The sequence below is a fragment of the Phyllobates terribilis genome, unplaced genomic scaffold (assembly GCF_046119375.1).
Source record: "Phyllobates terribilis strain yellow unplaced genomic scaffold, ASM4611937v1 Scaffold_2__4_contigs__length_985480577, whole genome shotgun sequence".
Classification (NCBI taxonomy): Eukaryota; Metazoa; Chordata; class Amphibia; order Anura; family Dendrobatidae; genus Phyllobates; species Phyllobates terribilis.
Window position 1 is genome coordinate 911,192,595 of NW_027362762.1, and position 20,687 is coordinate 911,213,281.

The 20,687-nt window shown below is 42.7% G+C and overlaps 1 long non-coding RNA gene across 2 annotated transcripts in view; it reads left to right on the plus strand.

The window, feature by feature from the left end:
* Nucleotides 1–20,687, plus strand: part of LOC141253056 (uncharacterized) — a 152,355-nt gene that overhangs the window by 40,050 nt on the left and 91,618 nt on the right. Inside the window, exons 1-2 of one of the 2 annotated variants that reach the window (XR_012314211.1) lie at nucleotides 467–520; nucleotides 615–681. The exons of the other annotated variant lie outside the window; for it this stretch is intronic. This is a non-coding gene — a long non-coding RNA (uncharacterized lncRNA). Of the gene's footprint in view, nucleotides 1–466; nucleotides 521–614; nucleotides 682–20,687 lie in introns of those variants that run through there. 2 annotated transcript variants of the gene reach the window in all.

Here is a 20,687-nt window from a genome sequence, read left to right on the forward strand (position 1 = left end):
AGAATCATCTTTAACCCAGAAGGCGAGATCTTCCATGGAGCTCCAGACCAAGGGAAATTGACAGTTATTTTTTGTTTCTTTCATTTTCTAATAATTGTGCCAACAGTTGTTGCCTTGTCACCCAACTGCTTGGCTATTGTCCTGTAACCCATTCCATGCTTGTGTAGGTCTACAATGTTGTACCTGGTGTCCTTAGACAGCCCTTTGGTCTTGGCTATGGTGGCGATGTTGGAGTGTGATTGGCAGGTGTCTTTATAAAGGTAATGAGTTCAAACAGGTAAAATTAATACTGCTAATTAGTGAAGAGTAGGAGTACTTCTTAAAGAAAAACTAACAAGTCTGTGATAGCCAGAATTCTTTTTGGCTGGTAGGTGATCAAATACTTATTTCATGCAATAAAATGCAATTTAAATATTTAGAAATCATACAATGTGATTTTCTGTTTTTTCTTTTTAGATTCTGTCTCTCACAGTTGAAGTGTACCTATGATAACAATTACAGACCTCTCCATTCTTTGTAGGTGAGAAAACTTGCAAAATCGGCAGAGTATCAAATACTTATTTTTCCCATTGTAATTTGCATTGACAATAATTGAAGACATTTATCTTTCACAGATATTGTAGGGACCAACAAAAGGAATGGCAATTCACAAGAGGAACCTTGAAAAAAAAGACCATCGATGTAAGTGAAAAGTATTAAAGAAATGTTTCAGGTTACTAGAGAGTGCTGAGATAAAAGATGTGAGCATGAAACAATGACTAAGATGTTGACTTGGTTTCAAAATTACCCAGATCTCAATGCAATCAAGCATCGGTTTTTGGGGGGGAATTTAACTGCCTTCAGCTTGATCTCGTGCCATAACGACTTGATGGATGAACACTCTGCAGGAAGATCGATCTTGTTCAAGCCTAGATAGGTCCACCAGGGTCTTCTCCTATTTTTATATTATCAATCCATCGGGCTACTGGCCTTCCTCTTTCTTCATTCCGTCTCTCTTCGTATGATGTGAACAAAGTATGCAAGTCATAGTGTGATGATCCTTGCTTCCAGTGACATGTCTGGCTAGATTTGATCCCAAATTGAATTGTTTATTCTTCTTGCCATCCATGGTATTGATAACATCCTTCTCCAGCACCACATTTTGAAGGTGTTGATTGTTCTTTTGTCTTGTTTCTTTATCGTCCAGGTATGCATCTGTATATTACTACAGAAAAGACCAAACTATGTACGAGACGCATCTTCATCACCAGTGAAATTTTCCTTGATTTAAAGACCTTGTGACGTGCCCCCCCTGGGCTGTGGGGTACTTGGCAGCCGGGCTGGTCATTGCTAGGGGAAATGTCACAGTGGCTATGACCCGGTCCGTGACCCAGGGTGGTCAATAAAAGGGGTTTTAAAGAAAAGAATTAAGGTTTTATGTTTAATGTTTGTGACGCCACCTGTGTTATCCGGCTATATGGAGCCGCCGCTGCGGAGCAGGTCCTCTGGAGCTGTTGGTAATGCAGCAGAATCATAGATTCATAGAATCATAGAATCATAGAATGGTAGAGTTGGAAGGGACCTCCTGGGTCATCTGGTCCAACCCCCTGCTCAAAGCAGGATTCACTAGATCATCTCAGACAGATGTCTGTCCAGCCTCTGTTTGAAGACGTCCATTGAAGGGGAACTCACCACCTCTCGTGGCAGCCTGTTCCACTCATTAATCACCCTAACTGTCAAAAAGTTTTTTCTAATATCTAATCTGTGTCTCCTCCCATTTAGTTTCATCCCATTGCTTCTAGTCTTTCCTTGTGCAAATGAGAATAAAGATGATCCTTCTACAATGTGACAGCCCTTGCCATATTTGTAGACAGCTATTAAGTCTCCTCTCAGTCTTCTTTTTTGCAAGCTAAACATTCCCAAATCCTGCAACCGTTTCTCATAGGACATGGTTTGCAGACCAGTCACCATTCTGGTCGCTCTTCTCTGAACTTGCTCCAGTTTGTCTATGTCTTTTTTAAAATGTGGTGCCCAAAACTGTACACAGTATTCCAGATGAGGTCTGACCAAAGAGGAGTAAAGACCGATAATGACTTCACGTGATCTAGACTGTATGCTTCTGTTAATACATCCCAGAATTGTATTTGCCTTTTTTGCTGCTGCATCACACTGTTGACTCATGTTCAGTCTATGATCTATTAGTATACCTAAGTCTTTTTCACATGTACTGTTGCTTAGCTCTATTCCTCCCATTCTGTATATGCTTTTTTCATTTTTATTGCCCAGATGTAGTACTTTGCATTTTTCCCTGTTAAAAACCATTCTGTTGGTTGCTGCCCACTGCTCCAGTTTATTTAGGTCTTTTTGAATCCTCTCTCTCTCTTCTCTAGTATTAGCTATCCCTCCTAGCTTTGTGTCATCAGCAAATTTAATCAGTTTACCCTCAATTCCTTCATCTAAATCATTGATAAAGATGTTGAACAATACAGGTCCCAGGACGGAGCCCTGTGGTACCCCACTTGAGACAATCATCCAGCTGGATGTGAAGCCATTTACAACCACCCTTTGAGTCCGATCACTAAGCCAGTTATGAATCCACCTAACAGTTGCCTGGTCCATTGCATACTTGGTCATTTTTTCAATAAGGATGGTGTGAGATACTTTGTCAAATGCTTTGCGGAAGTCAAGATATACTATATCTACAGCATTTCCCTGATCCACCCAGTCAGTGATTCTGTCATAGAAGGAAATTAAGTTAGTCTGACATGACTTGTTAGTTACAAACCCATGCTGACTCTGGTTAATCACTTCATTCTTATCCATGTACTTACATACATGTTGTTTAATAATTTGTTCAAAGATCTTTCCTGGTATAGAAGTCAGACTCACCGGCCTATAGTTCCCTGGGTCCACCTTCTTCCCCTTTTTGAAGATAGGAACAACATTTGCTCTTCTCCAGTCTTCTGGGACTTCTCCTGTTCTCCAAGAATTTTCAAAGATTATGGAGAGTGGTTCTAAAATTTCTTCTACGATCTCCTTCAGTACTCTGGGGTGTAATTCATCTGGACCTGGAGACTTGAACTCATTTATGTTAGCTAAATATTCCCTCACAATCTTTCTGTTTATAGATAACTTGGATTCCTCTATTCCTTTAAAAGGACAGTGAAGATCAGTTGATGTTACATTTTCTTTCTGAGAGAAAACAGATGCAAAATAGGAATTAAAAAGTTCGGCCTTCTCAACATCCTCTCTTACCATTTCTCCATTTTCATCCTGTAAAAATCCTATAGCATCTTTGACTTTTCTTTTACTTTTGACATACCCCCAAAATCCTTTTTTATTGCTTTTGACATCTCTTGCAAGCCTTAATTCATTGTCAGCTTTAGCTAACCTGATACGTGCCCTACAGGATCTGCAGACTGCATTATAATCTTCTTTAGATATGCCTCCCTCTTTCCATTTAATAAACATTTCTTTCTTTCTTTTTAGCATGTGTTTAAGTTCTGTGTTCATCCATCCTGGTTTCCTTAAATGCTTCCCATTCTTCCTACTTTTCGGGATTGTTAACGATTGTGCTTTGAGAATTTCATTTTTAAAAATTTCCCATCCTTCCTGGACATTTTTGTCCTTAAGGACATCCAGCCATTGGATCCCTCCTATTCTCTTTCTGAGTCTCTTAAAATCTGCCTTTCTAAAATCTAACCTTGAAGTTTGAGTCTTCACATGTCTTCCTCCTCTAGTTATCCAAAATTCTATAATAGCATGATCGCTGCCTCCTAGGGTCCCAGCCACCTTTACCTCCTCAACCATTTCCTCCCTGTTTATAAGGATTAGATCCAAAGTAGCAGATCCCCTTGTTTTCTCCCCTACCTTTTGGAAGATAAAGTTGTCAGCAAGAGAGGATAAGAATTTGCTTGACCTGTTAGTTTTACTTGAGAGAGATTCCCAACAAATGTCTGGATAGTTGAAATCTCCCATGACCACTACGTCATATTTTTTGGAGAACTTGGTCATTTGATACATAAAGAGTTCATCCATATCTTCAGCTTGCCCAGGTGGCCTGTAGTAAATGCCTACAATGGTGTCCTTTCCGTTGTTCTCTCCTTGTATTCTTACCCAAACAGTTTCCACAGAACTCCCAGTCTCTGAAGCTTCAATCTCTGTGCAGATATACACTTTTCTAATATACAATGCAACACCTCCTCCTCGTTTATCAAGTCTGTTTCTTGCAAATAAGTTGTATCCTTTTAGCCTTTTATTCCAATCATGTGTATCGTCCCACCAAGTTTCAGTGATTCCAATGACATCATATTCCTTTTCCTGCATTAGTAGTTCCAATTCTCCTTGTTTGTTGCCCATGCTTTGTGCATTTGTATAAAAACATTTTAGTTTGTGATTGGTTTCTCTTCCTCCCATATTTTTATTATTTAAATTGTTTTGTCTTTGTTCTTCCTTTCCACTTCCAGTAGCAGAGATCTCAATAGTATTTGTCAGCTGTATGGCTTTTTCTGGCCTTTTGCTTCCCTTCCCAAATTGTTCTAGTTTAAAGCTTTTCTGATGAGTGTAGCAAGGCGACTTCCAAATACATGTTTTCCAGTCTTCGTAAGGTGCACCCCATCTCTAGCAAGTAGTCCATCGTATAGGTAATTCATTCCGTGATCCAGAAATCCAAATCCTTGTTGACGGCACCATCGACGTAGCCAGTTGTTCACCTGTAGAATCTTATTCCACCTCATTGTTCCATGGTTGTTCCATGGTTCCAGAGTTGGTTCAGCCCTCCACAGGGCTGTGGTGATTATAGATGAGGTAGATGTTGTTGTGCTGTGTGGTGCAGGGGATGAAGGCGCAGCAATAATTCACAGAGACAGTGGGGTGCAGTCTTCAGGGTTTACTCATGATTATCACGTTGCTCCTGGTTACAACTGCAGTTCATAACCACCCACGTCGTCCGGTGTTTACTCAGGGAGGGATTCAGCAATCCCTCAGGTAATTCAAGAGCACTTAACGGGACCCCTTTCCATGTGCCTCTCCTGGTCATCTTCCTGCGCTGGCTCTCACCCTCCTTCCCTGAACCTCGCAAACAGTGTCCCAAGCCGGTAACCTCAGATCTTGATGGGCAACCTGAACTTCCCTCGATCCTGTGTGGCTACCTTTTTGGCGATTAATTGCGTCTGTGGCAACTACACCCTGGAAATATAGAAGCCTCCAGTTTCTAGCTGAATGTTATAATTCCCTCTAGTTAGCGGCCGGTCCCCTTTGCGGCCTGGTCCTTCCACTCCTGGTAGATTCAGGCATACGGGTGGCCTCCAGCACTTCCTGTACCCCTAGGATCCACTCTTTCTTTCTGGAGCCTTTCTCTATGCTCCTCTCCTCTCTTCAGTCTCTCTTCCTGGGCCTCTCTCACTCAGGCCTGCTCCTCCTGCAGAGCTCCTGTTCCTTTCACTGTCCTCCTCTGACTGAACTGCACTGAACTCAACTCCCAAGATGGCTTCCCCTTTTTATATCCTTCTTCTCTAGTGCTCCCCTGATCTTCTTCCTCCACCCACACCCACTACATGGTTCCCCCTCTCTTGGTTCCCACCCACTCCAGCCAGGGACAGGGCTCAGGAGCGGAGCAGTGCATCTTGCCCCTCCTGCTGGTCTGGATTGGTGTAGTGTTGGATGCAGGTGTTTGGGTCCCAAGCAGTACTCCATCCTTACCTGAGAGTGAGATACCACACCTCTGGGTGAGATGCAGTACCTCTGTGGCGACTGAACCCTCAGGGGTGCCACACTTGTCCAGTGACTTCATTGTCAATTTGTACATAGCTATTGCATGTGATTAAAAAAAAGTTCAAATCCCTGAATATTCTGCCGTGCTTCTCATGGTTCTGTTTACAAGGGTCTGGTGTTGATGTGTAGAACCAGATATCATGAGAAACCAACAAAGGTCTTGTGGAGTCCATGCTTGACCAAGATAGTTCTGTTTCTTGATTAGGTTCACTTTTACTGAACCTACAGTAAACTTTAAAAAATAAGACAAACTGACTGTTATTAACATTTTCTACTAGATAAAAAGCAATAATAAAAATAATAATGTGGAGCTTGTAGCCACTGACAGTCATTCTTAAAGATTAACTCAGTGAAATCAACTGATGAAATTCAATAAAAAAGAGATGAACAGTATCTGAGCAGAGGTATCCTGAGACTTTCCCCGAAAGAAAAAAACAGTTTCTTAGAATAAATTAATGAAAGATCTTTATTAGGCCTAATTCTCAAGACCCATTGTGCCCTTAAATAGCCTTTCAGTACAGATGATCCTGTGTTCCAAGGCCTAGCCAAATTAGTCTAAACTCATATGTGAGATGGCATTCATCCACTATCCACCAATTGCAGAAACTAAGAAAGTTTTGCATATGAAAAGATGGGAACTATTTGATGGTGAAATGTTTCAACAAGATGTCCTTCATTACTTAAAAGTGTAAAGATACAAATCCCAATGAAAAAATTGTCCTCTTCCCCCTTCTCCCTAGACATATCTAATCTACAAGCATAATAAGCTGTAAAAATATTTTATAATTATTTTCTTATCTTTCAAAATATGTGAGTTACTGTGCTATTGGGGCTGTGTCAGTGGAGATTTGTTCAGTATTTGCCTCCATATGGGAGTTCCGAACACCGCTCCAACAAAATCAGAAAGCGACGGGGCCCCGTCCTCGAGCTAGATACAGGTCCTATTGGAAGGATCTTCATCTGCTGTACATTTATGGAAAATTCCTGTGGCTATAAAAAATTTACAAGCTGGAAATACACCTTTTAGGATAAGCACTTTCCTCAGGTGCCATTGAAATACAGCGCTCAAAAAAATAAAGGGAACACTCAAATAACACATCCTAGATTTGAATGAATGAAATATTCTCATTGAATACTTTGTTCTGCATAAAGTTGAATACGTTGACAATAAAATCACACAAAAATCATGAATGAAAATCAAATTTATTAACCAATGGAGGCCTGGATTTGGAGTCACCCCCAAAATTAAAGTGGAAAAACACACTACAGGCTGATCCAACTTTGATGTAATGTCCTTAAAACAAGTCAAAATGAGGCTCAGTATTGTGTGCGGCCTCCACGTGCCTGTATGACCTCCCTACAATGCCTGGGCATTCTCCTAATGAGGTTGCGAATGGTTTCCTATGGGATCTCCTCACAGACCTGGACTAAAGCATCTGCCAACTCCTGGACAGTCTGTGGTGCAACATGACGTTGGTGAATGGAGCGAGACATGATGTCCCAGAAGTGCTCAATCGGATTCAGGTCTGGGGAACGGGCAGGCCAGTCCATAGCTTCAATGCCTTCATCTTGCAGGACCTGCTGACACACTCCAGCCACATGAGGTTTGGCATTGTCCTGCATTAGGAGGAACCCAGGGCCAACCGCATCAGCATATGGTCTCACAAGGGGTCTGAGGATCTCATCTCGGTAACTAATGGCAGTCAGGCCACCTCTGGCGAGCACATGGAGGGCTGTGCGGCCCTCCAAAGAAATGCTACCCCACACCATTACTGACCCACTGCCAAACCAGTCATGCTGAAGGATGTTGCAGGCAGCAGATCGCTCTCCACGGCATCTCCTGACTCTGTCACGGTCTGTCACATGTGCTCAGTGTGAACTTGCTTTTATCTATGAAGAGCACAGGGCATCAGTGGCGACTTTGCCAATCCTGGTATTCTGTGGCAAATGCCAAGCAACCTGCACGGTGTTGGGCTGTGAGCACAACCCCCATCTGTGGATGTCCGGCCCTCATACCACCCTCATGGAGACGGTTTCTAACCCTTTGTGCAGATACATGCACATTTGTGCCCTGCTGGAGGTCATTTTTCAGGGCTCTGGCAGTGCTTCTAATGTTCCTCCTTGCACAAAGGCGGAGGTAGAAGTCTTGCTGGTGGGTTGTTGCCCTTCTACTGCCCCCTCCACATCTCCTGGTGTACTGGCCTGTCTCCTTGTAGTGCCTCCAGCCTCTGGACTCTACGCTGACAGACACAGCAAACCTTCTGTCCACAGCTCGCATTGATGTGCCATCCTGGATGAGCTGCACCACCTGAGCAACTTCTGTGGGTTGTAGAGTCCGTCTCATTCTACCACGAGTGTGAAAGCACAACCAACATTCAAAAGTGACCAAAACATCAGCCAGAAAGCATTGGTAGTGAGATGTGGTCTGTGGTCCCCACCTGCAAAACCACTTCTTTATTGAGTGCATCTTGATAATTGCCAATAATTTCCATCTATTGTCTATTCCATTTGCACAACAGCATGTAAAATTGATTGTCAATCAGTGTTGCTTCCTAAGTGGACAGTTTGATTTCACAGAAGTTTGATTTACTTGGAGTTATATTCTGTTGTTTAAGTGTTCCCTTTATTTTTTTGAGCAGTGTATATGCTATAGGATACAATACAGTAGAAAAATGGAATATCAGAAGCTTTGGGAATCTGTTATTTCTAATAATGACCACGCTTACAACATCCCCCATCTCAATGGCTTAATTCAAAACCATTGTGTTGAGTAATATTAGAATTGCAGGGAGCCACAATGTGACATTTACATTGCAGAAAGTAAAATGCAGGGAAACTGCACCTTTGTTAATATGGTCTTATAAGAATGTGAAGATTTCTTCTGAATACATGAGTTCATTTACATTAGAAATTAGCAGTAGTGTTGAGCGAGTATGTTCTATTAACCCTTTCGCCGAGTATGCTCGGGCCGAGCTCTGAGTATTTATAACTGCTCGGTGATATGGTTGAATCGCTCCCGTGTGCATGATTTGCAACTGTTTGACAGTTTTATTACATGAGAGGAATGTCTATTTCTTACACATTCCTCACATGTAATAAAACTGTCAAACAGTTGCAAATCATGCACACAGGAGCGATTCTACCATATCACCGAGCAGCTGTAAATACTCAGAGCTTGGCTCGAGCATATTCGGACAGAACATACTCGCTCAACACTAATTAGCAGACATTCTCTACAATTTTACTTACAAAAAATAAAATAAACATAAGCATTTGCTCATAATTGTTCTGCATGTTCTAGTATTTTGCTTAGTAATTCACAGCTGTTGGTGCTCCAGCGCTGTTGTTCCTTCTGCAGAAATAAGTAGCACCCGAAGGCTGCATTTTGGAGCCCCTTGTTCCTTTTTCAATTGCTATTGCTTTTCCACTTACGTATGTTACTCCCATTGTCAGATTCCTGTGGACTAGTGTTGAGCGAACATGCTCGACACTGCTCAGTACTCGCCCGAGCATCACGCTACTCGGGATGTTCGACGAGCACCGAGCATTTCCGGGTTACTCGGGCGGCAGCTCGGGTCTCCGCCCTGCATGTTTGGTGCTCTTTACAGAGCCAATGAACATGCAGGGATTGCCAGCCAGTCACTGTAATGCCGCAGCCATGTTGTTTGTGGGCATTACAGTGATTGGCTGGCCGCACAGCGTCACCTCCCAGACGATCAGCCCGTCATGATTGGTGTGTGTGGGTGTCTGTGCGTGTGTCTGCGAGTGTGTGCGGTGTCTGTGCGATGTGTGCGGGTGTGTGCGGTGTCTGTGCGATGTCTGCGAGTGTGTGCGGTGTCTGTGCTATGTGTGCGGGTGTGTGCGTGCAGGCATAGGCCTATGTGACACTACTACTCCCATTGGCCTATGTCTGTCCCCTGTCCACTCGTGCCAGCAGGATCAGCTCAATGGGAGCAGTAGTTCCCATCAGCCTACAATAAATTAGTTCATACATTACCTGTCCCCGCCGATCGCCACCTAAAATAAAATAAAAAAATAAAAAACTACAGCTATACTCACCTAGACACCTAATTCCCCGAAGCCATCGATCTCCTGTAATAAAATATAAAATAATAAACCACAACCTTATCCTTACCCCTCCGTAGTAGTCCACGAGTGTCCCACGAAGATCTCCAGTTTAGAGCAGCCACATAGAATGTGACCGCTCTGAACCGCCGCCGCCGCTAGAATGATGGGGCCGTAAAGCAGCCCCGTCATTGCATAAGCGGGGTCGCCGGAGTTCAGGCAGCGCTGCTCCGGTTAGCTCCTTTACGGCCCTGCTGTATCGTGAGAAATTCCCACGGTACAGCAGTGCCGTAAAGGAGGTCTCCGGAGCTGCGCTGCCTGAATGCACTCTGATGACCTCAGTCAGTGGCTCCCGCTGCCGGGAGAGGACGTGTTCCCGGCAGCGTGAGCTTACAGCAGCCATGCACAGCTGTCACCATCTCCAGATGTGACAGCTGTGCATGGGAGATCAGCGCAGGAACGTGGACAGGTAACTATTTTTTTTTAGTAAACTAAGAATTAAATAAAATTGTGTGTTTTATTTCAAATAAATTATTTTTTTCTGGGTGTAGTGTGTTTTTTCTTTTTAACACTTTGTAGGTTAGTAATGGGGGTGTCTTATAGACGCCCATCATTACTAACCTGGGCTTCATGGCAGCTGGCGTTGACATGAACCCCAACCCTATTACCCCCTGCCACCGCACCAGGGCAGTGTGGAAGAGCGAGGCTAAGTGCCAGATTTGGCGCATCCAATGGATGCGCCATTTCTGGGGCGGCTGACGGCTAGTGTTTCTTGCCTGGGAGGGGGCCAATATTCATGGCACCCTTCCTGGGCTATTAATATCAGCCCCCAGCTGTCTGCCTAGCCTTTGCTAGCTATTAAATAGGGGATACCCCACGTCATTTTTTGGGGGGGTCCACCATTTTAATAGCTAGTAAAGGCTAGGTATTCAGCTGGGGGCTGATATTAGTAGTCTGGGAAGCTCCGTGGGTATTACCCACTTCCCAGGCTTCAAACATCTGCCCCAGCTGTCTGCTTAACCTCTGCTAGAGCCTAAAATTATGGGGGATCCCACGCCAATTTTTTTTTAAATAAATCCTTTATTTTAACACTAAATGACATTTGAGGAGTTAATAAAGATGCAGTCCCTAAATTATCATTTATTTTTTAATTCATTTTTCCCAAAAATTTTGACGTGGGCTTTGCCATATTTTTGTATGCCAGCCAGGTACAGCATCCAGCTTCTATGAACGCGCCATTTTCCGGGGTGGCTGCGGACTGCAATTTACACCGGTGGGGGGGGCAGAAAGCTTGGGCCTCCCTGCGCTGCAGATTCCATCCCCCAGCTGCCTAGTTGTACCTGGCTGGACACACAAATAGGGAGAAGCCCCACGTATTTTTTTTTTTAATTATTTCATGAAATTCATGAAATAATAAAGAAAAAAATGGCTTCCCTATATTGTTGTGTCCGGCCAGGTACAAATAGGAAGCTGGTGGTTGGGCGCAGCCCGTTCCTGCCTGTTGTACCTGGCTGGACACAAATATAGTGCGAAGACCCAAGTCAATTTTTTTTAAATTATTTCAGGAAATTCATGAAATAATTAAAAAAAAATTGATGTGGGGCTACGCCCTATATTTGTGTCCAGCCAGGTACAGCAGGGAGGAACGGGCTGCGCCCAACCACCAGCTGCCTATTTGTACCTGGCCGGACACAACAATATAGGGAAGCCCTTTTTTTAAAAAATTATTTCATGAAATAATTAAAAAAAAATTGACGTGGGGCTTCGCACTATATTTGTGTCCAGCCAGGTACAGCAGGCAGGAACGGGCTGCCCCCAACCACCAGCTGCCTATTTGTACCTGGTTGGACACAACAATATAGGGAAGCCCTTTTTTTCTTAATTATTTCATGAATTTCATGAAATAATTAAAAAAAAAAATACGTGGGGCTTCGACCTATTTTTGTGTCCAGCCAGGTACAACTAGGCAGCTGGGGGCTGGAATCCGCAGCGCAGGGAGACCCAAGCTTTCTGGGCCCCACCCGCTGTAAATTGCAGTCCGCAGCCACCCCAGAAAATGGCGCGTTCATAGAAGCGCCATCTTCTGGCGCTGTACCCAACTCATCCAGGGCCCTGGTGCGGTGGCTCACTGGGTAATAAAGGGGTTAAGGCCAGCTTGGCATTATCAGCTGGCCCTAAGCCCGAAATTCATGGGGTCACGCCAATATTAGACATGACCACCATGAATTTCTAGTAAAGTATTTAAAAAAAACACAAACACCCAGAATAAAGTCCTTTAATTGAAATAAACACACAATTCTTTATTGTTCTAAATTAAACTATACTTACCATCACGCCCATTCCAGCTGAAGCCAACGATCTCCTGCAATAAAAGAAAAATAATAAAGCAACCTCATCCTTACCTTTCCATGGTTCCCAGGACAGCTCCAGCTCTGCTACATCGAGATGACAGGCTGGACCGCAGCAGAACGCTGCCATCCAGCCTGTCATCCCGCAGACACTGAGAAGCGCAGGCATGCTTGCGCTCCTCAGCGTCTCTCTGTGACGGCATCCAGATGAGCCGAGTTCATGTCCAATGAACTCAGCTCACCTCATGCACGTCACTGACAGCGTGGGAAAATTCTCCTGCACTCAGCGCTTGAATGACGTGAATGAGGTGAGGTCATGTCCAATGAACTCAGCTCACCTCATGCACGTCACTGACAGTGTGGGAAAATTCTCACGCTGAAGCGCTGAGTGCAGGAGAATTCTCAGTGTCTGCGTGATGACAGGCTGGATGGCAGCGTTCTGCTGCGGTCCAGCCTGTCATCTCGATGTAGCAGAGCTGGAGCTGTCCTGGGAACCATGCGAAAGGTAAGGATGAGGTTGCTTTATTATTTTTCTTTTATTGCAGGAGATCGTTGGCTTCAGCTGGACTGGGCGTGATGGTAAGTAGAGTTTAATTTAGAACAATAAAGAATTGTGTGTTTATTTCAATTAAAGGACTTTATTCTGGGTGTTTGTGTTTTTTTTTTAACTTTGACTATGGGGTTAGTAATGGGGGTGTCTTATAGACGCCTCTCCATTACTAACCTGGGCTTGATGTCAGCTGGCATTATAAGCTGACATCAACCCCAACCCTATTACCCCACTGCCACCGCTACAGGGCAGTGGGAAGAGCGAGGCTAAGTGCCAGAATTGGCGCATCCTATGGATGCGCCATTTCTGGGGCGGCTGACGGCTGGTGTTTCTAGCCTGGGAGGGGGCCAATATTCATGGCACCCTTCCTGGGCTATTAATATCAGCCCCCAGCTGTCTGCCTAGCCTTTGCTAGCTATTAAATTAGGGGGGACCCCACGTCATTTTTTTGAGGGGGTCCCCCATTTTAATAGCTAGTAAAGGCTAGGTTTTCAGCTGGGGGCTGATATTAGTAGCCTGGGAAGCTCCGTGGGTATTACCCCCTTCCCAGGCTTCAAACATCTGCCCCAGCCGTCTGCTTAACCTCCGCTAGAGACTAAAATTAAGGGGAACCCCACGCCAATTTTTTTTTAAATAAATCCTTTATTTTAACATTAAATGACAAGTACAGTAATCAACACTATCACTGTACTTCTTATATATGTGACTGACATGTTTCTATCTATCTAATCTATGTGTGATGCTCTATTCCGTCTATTCTAAATTGTCGGGTACCGCTGCTGAATTGCAGGCCGGCTTTTTTAAAGAGACGGTGCATGAAAACACTATTATATTTTTAAATAAATCCTTTACACTAAATGACAAGTACAGTAAGCAACACTGTCACTGTACTTCATATATATGTGACTGACATGTTTCTATCTATCTAATCTATGTGTGATGCTCTATTCTGTCTGTTGTAAATTGTCGGGTACCGGTGTATGCCGCTGCTGAATTGCCGGCTTTTTGCGTAATACATTCTACATTATTCTTAGTTGTTTTACTTCATGTAGAATTAACCTACAAGGAAAGAAAGGGTTTATTTTCATTCCGATATTTGTGTCCCATTGACTTGCATTGGTTTCCTGTATCGGAATCGGCGATATCCGATACTTTTTGGGTATCGGTCCGATCCAATCCGATACGATATTTCCTGATATCGGAAGGTATCGCTCAACACTATCCTTAACATATTTCACAGGAAAGCACTTTCACTTTCGTTTTTGAACGTTTTATTTTGTGCCTGTAAAAGTGGCTTAATACCTCTGACCACGTTGTTGACAGCAGTGACCTGGGGGTCAGAAATGCTGTCCCCATGTCATATGAGCACTGTCACTATCGTTTTGGGCACTTGTTAGGCTTTTAAAAGACTGCCGGGGGAGCCGCCGCAAAAATGCTCGAGTCTCCCATAGACTAACATTGGGCTCGTTGCTCGGGTCGAGCACCCGAGTATCACGGCGAGCTCGGCCCGAGCTTCGAGCACCCGAGCATTTTAGTGCTCGCTCAACACTACTGTGGACGCATTATGATGAAGGATTTACTGAGCCGAATTAAAGGGGTTGTCCAACATACATTTTCATCAATGCATCTTGGAATAATAATAAGTTCCACAATTGGATATGTTAAAAAAAGATATCCATGTGCTGAGATAAATGTGCCTCTGCTATGTACTGCTACGTGCTGTGTCCAACCATGTAGAGCTGCTCCAGTTCATAGTCAGCACATACAACAGCTCCTGGCTAAGGGGAAAAGCACAAATCACTTATGATAAGTGAGTATACAGGCAAAATATCTGGGACTCATAGCTGCTTTTTGAGGTAACACATTTCTCTGCCTGAGGTAACACAGGAGAAAGTGCATCTGCTGCATCTCTAGCTCTCATCATAAATCAAGTCATTGAAGTAGGCGTTCCAGCGGCCTCTGAGCCTACACTATGTCACTAGTTTGACTTATGATGAGCTTATAGGACTGGAAGTGCAGCAGAAATGCTCACTCCTGTGATACTTCAGGCAAGGAAATGTGTTATCTCAAAAAGTAGCAGCTGTGAGCCCCTACTGCTCACTTAAGGCTATGTGCCCACTATGCGTTTTTCAAGCGTTTTTGCCTTTGAATTTCCGCAGCGAAAATGCTTAAAAAACAATTGGTAATATGTGCCCCATGATCTCCAATGATAATCTGCAAGTGCTGGGCACATGCTGCGGAAATTTCCGCTGCGGATTATCATTGCGGAAAAATACGCAGCATGTCCATTAATTTTGCGGACACGCAGCGTAATCGCCGCCATTGACTTGCATTGAAACGCTCAATATCCGTGTCAGCACATTTGCACACACGGATATGAAGTGATTCAATGTGCGGATGGTACCCAGGCCTGGAGAAGAGGAGACTCTCATCCAGACCCGGTTACCATAGAAACTGTAAAAAAAGAATTTAAAATAAAAAATAAAGATTATACTTACCTTCTGATGGCCCCCGATCTCCATAGCGATGCGTGCAGTGTTTTGGGCGGCTCGCAGTGGTGTGAGGATCTGACATGACGTCATTGAGTCATGTGACAGGTCACATGATCACTGACGTTGGCGGTCGCGTGACCTGTCACATGACTCAATGACGTCATCACATCCTTCTCCGGACGCATCGGAGAAGGAGAGCGCGGGCCATCGGAAGCTAAGTATAATCTTTATTTTTTATTTTTCACAAGTCTTATTCTTTTTTTTTAACTATTACTTGATCACACTGTATAAATCCATGCCAGTTTCATAGATTTATTTAGTGTGACCAAGTTGTCAAGAACTATTCCAAGTGATGCTAAAATTGCTTGGAAAAGCGCTTGATAACCCGCATGCAGAAATGCATGCAAAAACGCTTGCCAAACGTTTCTACCTGGCGGGAAAAATGCATGTAAAATCCGCATGCGTTTTTCCTGCCAAGGTGAAGCGGAAAAAATATGCAGCATTTCTGCATCGTGGGCACATAGCTTAAATGATCAAACCATTTGAAATTCAAAGCATTTTATTTGCTGTAATTGAATTTACCGCAAATCTCAGCATTGCAAAGCTTCTAAAACTCAGAGGTCTCCTAGGAATGTATTGAAGGCATTTTGAGCTCTTTAATGCAAAACAGCCATATTAATATCCAAGTGATCTCAACCTTTTTGGCTAGGTGAAAATGGATGGTAAATTGAGTGTAATTTGTTGGTAAATAACACACTGCAGTATTAGACTAGTTAGGCTACTTAAATAGAACCTGGCAGCATGATTTTTCAATGTAAAGTAGAGATATGGCTGTAATGTCGCAGTAACACAGATTAAATTGATATATTTGGTGAAGAAAGCCGCTTTGTGTTTTTTCTTTAAACACCAGTTTAAGTTTTCTTTGGCTGGGGCTGGGATCCTCTTGTATCTGCCAGACAGAGTGGCTTGCACCAAGTCTGTCCGAGGTAGCCTTTTTGAGTCTGTGGCCTCTGACAAAAATTACATGCAAAAAAAATGTATTTCACTGAAAATCAGAAAGAAGGTGAGTTTGAAAAACAGATGTATGGAGCATGATACACTTTATTTTTAAAAAAATATTTAGCATTTTGTTCCCAAACATAACAAGAAAGGCATTGTTGTACAATAAATAATGGCGGCTAGATTATACTTTCTTGAGGCTGAGGGCATGCAATTATTTTGCAAAAAGGTATTGCAATTCAGATGATCTGGCATCAAGTTTTGGTGATTAAAGAAAAGATATGGTTTCTCTGCATATAACACACAAGTGGAGGTTTCAGGACTCTTGTTTACTAGCAAGGTTAGGACACAGGGTGTTAAACTGCCCTTTTGGTTTTTATTTGGAGTTCATTAAATTTTTTTAAAAAATATTAAGGTGCTGTTACTGCAGTATATCATAAATTAATGAATTCACGGGCACACTAACTATGCAGGTGCAGCACCTCCCTATTTCACCTGATTATTTGGATTATTATTCAAAGAATGACTATCACTACCAATTTAAATGTGCTCCAACACTTGTGTAGTAGTTTAACACAATCCAATTTGGACCTTTTTCTGTTCCTAAGCTAATAGGCTGTGCCCTCTGACCTCCTGTTCATACACTGCCCGGCTGGCCTCCATGTTTTATATAAGCTTTGATAGTTCCCCTTATTGCCTGCTCTAGACCAAGTGTTGTGACAGCTGCAGGGCATTATGGAGATGCCTACATAGCTGCGTTTCATGTCCCAGGACTTGGGAATCATGCAGTTTTGTATTGTTGTTGTTATACTGCTATGCAATCAAGTTTGCCTTTTGAAGTTTGTCCTGTCTGTCTTCCTATAGTCCAGCTCTGATGTTATAAACCCCTCCTTTCTTCCTCCGCTGTTAGTGTTTGTCAGCCATCATTCACAGCTCATCTCTGTACTGCCCTGATTAAGACTTATCTTTTTACCTGGTGCAGTTGTTGCATCATTGTGCATGATTCAAGGATCCAACCTGAGAATAAACTTCTTTGAGAATCTTCATACATGCCTCTTCAGTTGACAATGTATGGCAAAGTTCTTGGTATGAGCACTGGTTCAATACAGACAACCATGGAAAGACTGTCTAAGGAGCCCCACACTCACAACCTAGTTACTGAGTTATGGCGCCTGATGTCATTATCTTTATTACTTTTCAGCAGTTTGTGAAATGGCATGAAGACCTGTGAATTCCAAGAAATTTAACTCAGTCGACTCTCAATGGATTAAGGCTATGTGCCCACTATGCAGAAATGAAGCAGAAATTTTCCTGAGCATTTCTGCATCTCCTTGGCAGAAAAAATGCATGTGGATTTTACATGTATTTTTTCTGCCAGGGAGAAGCGTTTTTTAAGTGTTTTGCATGCATTTCCGCATGCTTTTTACCAATCGCTTTTCCAAGCGATTTTGAACATCACTTGGAAAAGTGCTTGACAAATTGGTCACACAATATAAATTCATGCAACTAGCATGGATTTATATTGTGTGACCAACTTATGCTGCTTTAAATGCAGCATCAATAGTAAAAAAAAGAATTAAAATGTAAAAAATAAAAAAAAACATTATACTTACCTCTCCGGTGGCCCCCGGTCTCCTTCTCCGGTGGCGTCCTCTGTCCTCGGCGTCCCGCGGTGTTCTAAAAGGATCTTCGTTGACGTCATTTAGTCAGCTGACAGGTCACGCCACCGCTGATGTCAGCGGTCGAATGACTATCGCATGACTAAATGACGTCAGCGCAGATCCTTTGTAAACACCGCGGGACGCCGAGGACCCAACCAGAGAAGGAGACCTGGGGCCACCGGAGAGGTAAGTATAATTTATTTTTTATTTTTTATGTTTTAATTCTTTTTTTTTTTACTAATGGTACCCGGGTCTGGAGGAGAGTCTCCTCTTCTCCAGACCTGTGTACCATCCGCGCATTGAAGCGCATAACATCCGTATGTATACATGTATGCATGCGAATGTTATGCTGTTCAATGCAAGTCAATGGTGGTGATTAGTGTTGAGCCACCCCCGTAGTGTTCGAGTTTGGTTCGGTTCGTCGAACACCCGTATGTTCGCCGAACTGTTCGTCGAACTGTTCGTCGAACACCTTCAAACACCGTTAAAACCAATGGCAGGCAAACAAAAACACATAGAAACACAAAGAAAACAAATAGAAAACACTTCAAAGGTGTCCAAAAGCTGACAAACTGCTCAGAAGACACAACTAACACATGGAAAAGTGACAAGTACATATAGTCATGCGAAAAGAAAAGAGGTGGAGGAGTAAAAGGAGGGGGAGACACAGATATAGGCATGTCATGCCCTTCTAAAATCAAGAAACACTGGAGTAAAAATCTAAAATCAGCCTACCAACTAGAAATGAGCGGTGTTCGACTCGAACTGTTCGCCAATCTAAAATTCGAGCTGTTTTGGGCGGTGTTCGAGCCGTTCGTCGAACACGAACGATTTGAAAAAAATTCGGCTGTTCGAGGTTATGTTCGATAACTGTTCGTGCACCAAAATCATAACTGGATTTTTTCTCAATAATGCTGAAAATTAATGTTAATACGCAGTTTGAGTGTACAGCGGTGCGGGGGGAGGGGCAGGGGATGGATCTCTGCAGGAATAATGAAGATCTCCATTTTTTTTTTTCTTTCCCGCATGTACAGTGGGGAGGTGCAATCTGTCAGCCTATCAGCAGCGCACACAAGGAGTGAACTGCTTTTTTTCACACAAGCAAGGGCATGTGTCATTGGCAGTGTATGTCACATGTCTTTGCCCTATAAGACCCAGCCATTTTCCCCGTCGCCAACATTTTCTCACTGCTGCAGCTGCATGTTAGACGGCACCGCTGTTGCTGTGTGCGCTATACTTTGTTAAATTCAAGCATATTTTTGCACAAATCTACAGATAGCTTGGGAGTAGGGAAGAGTTGTAATTGCAGTCCTTTTAAGGACTAGGTTTCATCAGTTCCTATCACTTTTTGCCAGGCAGGTCTGTGCCAGTGCTGTGCAAGTTTTTTTCACAGCATTTGGCTAAATCTAGCAAAGCAAATCGTTTTTGGCCTAGTGCAGAGTGTTTTAGTCAATGGAGTAGCCTATCTGTGTTGCAAGCTACACCACCTGTGTATAGAATACAAATTTTTTTACTGCACCTAGTGAAGTAAAACCTTCTATTAGTCCATCTATACTAACCTCCACCAGGTTGCAAATTCAATATAATTTTTTTCTGCATCGAGCTCTGAACAAATATTTAGGCTTCTAGCAGTGTGTGGGACTTGTTCTATTAGTCCATCTATACTAACCTCCATCAGGTTGCAAATTCAATATAATTTATTTCTGCATCTAGCTCTGAAAAAATATATAGGCTTCTAGCAGTGTGTGGGACTTGTTTTATTAGTCCATCTATACTGACCTCCATCAGGTTGCAAATTCAATATAATTTTTTTCTGCATTTATCTCTGAAAAAATATTTAAGCTTGTAGCAGTGTGTGGGACTTGTTCTATTAGTCCATCTATTCTGACTTCAATCAGGTTGAAAATTCAAAATAATTTTTTTCTGCATCTAGCTCTGAAAAAATAATTAGGCTTCTAGCAGTGTGTGGGACTTGTTCTATTAGTCCATCTATACTGACCTCCATCAGGTTGCAAATTCAATATAATTTTTTTCTGCATCTTGCTCTGAAAAAATATTTCAGCTTGTAGCAGTATGTGGGACTTTTTCTATTAGTCCATCTATACTAACCTCCATCAGGTTGCAAATTCAATATAATTTTTTTCTGCATCTAGCTCTGAAAAATTATTTCAGCTTGTAGCAGTGTGTGGGACTTGTTCTATTAGTCCATCTATAATAGCCTCCATCAGGTTGCAAATTCAATATAATTTTTTTCTGCATCTAGCTGTGAAAAAATATTTAGGCTTCTAGCAGTGTGTGGGACTTGTTCTATTAGTCCATCTATACTAACCTCCATCAGGTTGCAAATTCAATATAATTTTTTTCTGCATCTAGCTGTGAAAAAATATTTAGGCTTCTAGCAGTGTGTGGGACTTGTTCTATTAGTCCATCTATACTAACCTCCATCAGGTTGCAAATTCAATATAATTTTTTTCTGCATGTAGCTCTGAAAAACTATTTCAGCTTGTAGCAGTGTGCGGGACTTGATCTATTAGTCCATCTATACTGACCTCCATCAGGTTGCAAATTCAATATAATTTTTTTCTGCATCTACAGTAGCTCTGAAAAAAGATTTCGGCTTCTAGCAGTGTGTGGGACTTGTTCTATTAGTCCATATATACTAACCTCCATCAGGTTGCAAATTCAATATAATTTTTTTCTGCATGTAGCTTTGAAAAAATAGTTGAGCTTGTAGCAGTGTGTGGGACTTGTTCTATTAGTCCATCTATACTGACCTCCGTCAGGTTGCAAATTCAATATAATTTTTTTCTGCATGTAGCTC